Raw genomic sequence first — 2,500 nt, 5'->3', positions numbered from 1 at the left:
TTGCGCAGATTGACGCAATTTTATTGAACGACGGCAGCACCCCAACTTATGTTGGACCAGGGCGCACGTCAGTAGTTGATCTTACTTTTGCGAGCAGAACAGTTGCAAGATCATTTAAGTGGGAGGTGTTATCTAGCTATATGAACTCTGATCATCGTGCAATACGAATAGATCTTGAGACGCAAAGCGTGCGTAATCTGTCCCGACCCATAACGGGATGGAGCATCAAGTACTTTAGCAAAGATATATTTGAAGTTATGATGCAAGCCGCTTTTGATACCGAGGTCACAACAAGCGAAAACTTAATGCGTATACTTGTCACGGCGTGCAATGCGACGATGACTAAACGTAAGAGGTACACTCCTAACAAGAGTGCATTTTGGTGGACGTTAGAGATAGAGGCACTTCGCAAAGAGTGCAAACACCGCGATCGATTAGCGCAAAGAGCTTTTAATACTGATCTCTATTCTACTTTTAGGGACGAGTTCAAGGTGGCACGGAATGCCCTCAAGCGATTGATCAAGCATACCCGACAGAGGAAGTGGAAAGAGTTCCTGGGAACAGCGAACAACGCATCATTTGGTATAGTATATCATACGTTCAAGAAAGTGGCCGAGGGTTCGATTGGACCCCGAACCATGACATTGGACGAGTTTAGGGAAGTGGTGAGCGAGCTTTTTCCTACTCACCCAAACACGGTGTGGCCTGATTATCGTATCGATCAGCCACGAGAGTTTGAAAGGGTAACTAATGATGAGATTCTTGCGGTTGCCAGGAGACTACCTAACAAGAAGGCGCCGGGACCAGATGGTATCCCGAATGAGGCGCTGAAAGTTGGTATGTTGACTGCAACCGATGCATTTTGCAGGGTTTACCAAGGCTGTTTAGAGAACGCGAAGTTCCCCGATGAGTGGAAAAGGCAGAGGTTGGTGTTAATACCGAAGCCGAACAAACCACCAGGGGAACTGGGTTCAGTTCGCCCCATTTGTCTACTAGACGGGGCAGGTAAAGGTTTAGAACGCATCATAGTGCAACGGCTAAATGCACACATCGAGGAGGTCAACGGACTGTCTGACGACCAATTTGGTTTCAGAAGTCGTCGATCTACAGTTGATGCGATACAACGGGTAGTGGACATTGTTTCGGTAGCTAGAAGTAGAAACAGATACAGTGGACGGTATTGTGCAGTTGTTACATTAGATGTTACTAATGCTTTTAACAGTGCTTCATGGTTGGCGATTGCAAATGCTTTACAGAGAATTAACACCCTAAATATCTTTATGATATCATTGGTGATTATTTTAGGAATCGTGTGCTGATGTATGATACCACAGATGGACCGGCAGAGATTGCAGTCACATCGGGTGTACCTCAAGGCTCGGTACTTGGCCCAACGTTATGGAACCTCATGTACGACGGAGTCCTACGAGTTGCAATGGTGGAAGGTGCACGGATTATCGGCTATGCAGACGATATAGTACTGTTGGTGGAAGGTAATTGTGTTGATGATATTGAAATTCTCGTTTCCAGTCAGATTCGCATCATCGACCGATGGATGACCGACAACGGATTAAAGATAGCCCCGACCAAGACCGAGTTTATTATGGTCAGTTCCCATCAGAGGATACAACATGGGGCTATCAGGGTAGGTGATCACGTAGTACATTCGTCGCGCAGCTTAAAGTATTTGGGGATGGTCTTAGATGACCGCCTCGATTACACTTCACACATCAGGTATGCGGTGGAGAGAGCGACGAAGCTATGGACCACCTTGGTAAGGATGATGCCTAATAAGGCAGGTCCGAGTAGTAATGCTAGGCGAGCAATTGCTCTTACTGTTGTGGCGAAGGTCCGGTATGCCTCGCCCATTTAGTGTCATACCCTTAGATTTGCTAACCGTAGACAATGGCTACGACGGTTTTACCGGCCAGTAGTCCAGCGAGTTATCTCTTCTTTCAGGACAACTTCTCATGATGCAGTCTGCGTACTTGCGGGAATGATCCCGCTTCATCTCCTCCTGGACGAGGACTCCAGGACTTTTCATCGGAGACGAGCAGAGAACATCGCCGGATCGGTTGCACGTAACATGGAACGTGTCACAACTATGGAACGATGGCAACGAGAATGGGATGAGAGTGTTCACGGTCGGTGGACATACCGTCTCACACCCGACGTCAACAGATGGATAAGTAGAAGATTTGGTGGTGTAGATTTCTTTCTTTCTCAGTTTCTTTCCAGCCATGGCTTCTACGCCTACCAGCTTCATCGGATGCAGTTAACGGGTTCGCCGCTATGCGATGCGTGCGAGGAACCTGAGGACGCCGAACACACGATATTCCATTGTGTACGTCATCGTGAATTAATCATCAGACTTCAGCATCAAGTCGACGAGGAGTTAACGCCGGAGAACATCATCGAAGTTATGTCTGCCAACAGATATAACTGGAGCATGGTTCATCAAGCAGTACGGACGATTATGATTCGACAACAACATCGAAGA

At 47.2% G+C, this 2,500-nt stretch overlaps 1 pseudogene; it reads left to right on the top strand.

The window, feature by feature from the left end:
- The window catches only part of LOC120907957, a 9,158-nt pseudogene that overhangs the window by 4,831 nt on the left and 1,827 nt on the right, over positions 1-2,500 (top strand).

Source organism: Anopheles arabiensis, assembly GCF_016920715.1.
Source record: "Anopheles arabiensis isolate DONGOLA chromosome X unlocalized genomic scaffold, AaraD3 X_pericentromeric_contig0027, whole genome shotgun sequence".
NCBI classification, from domain to species: Eukaryota; Metazoa; Arthropoda; class Insecta; order Diptera; family Culicidae; genus Anopheles; species Anopheles arabiensis.
This window is presented reverse-complemented; position numbering and strand designations above follow the sequence as displayed.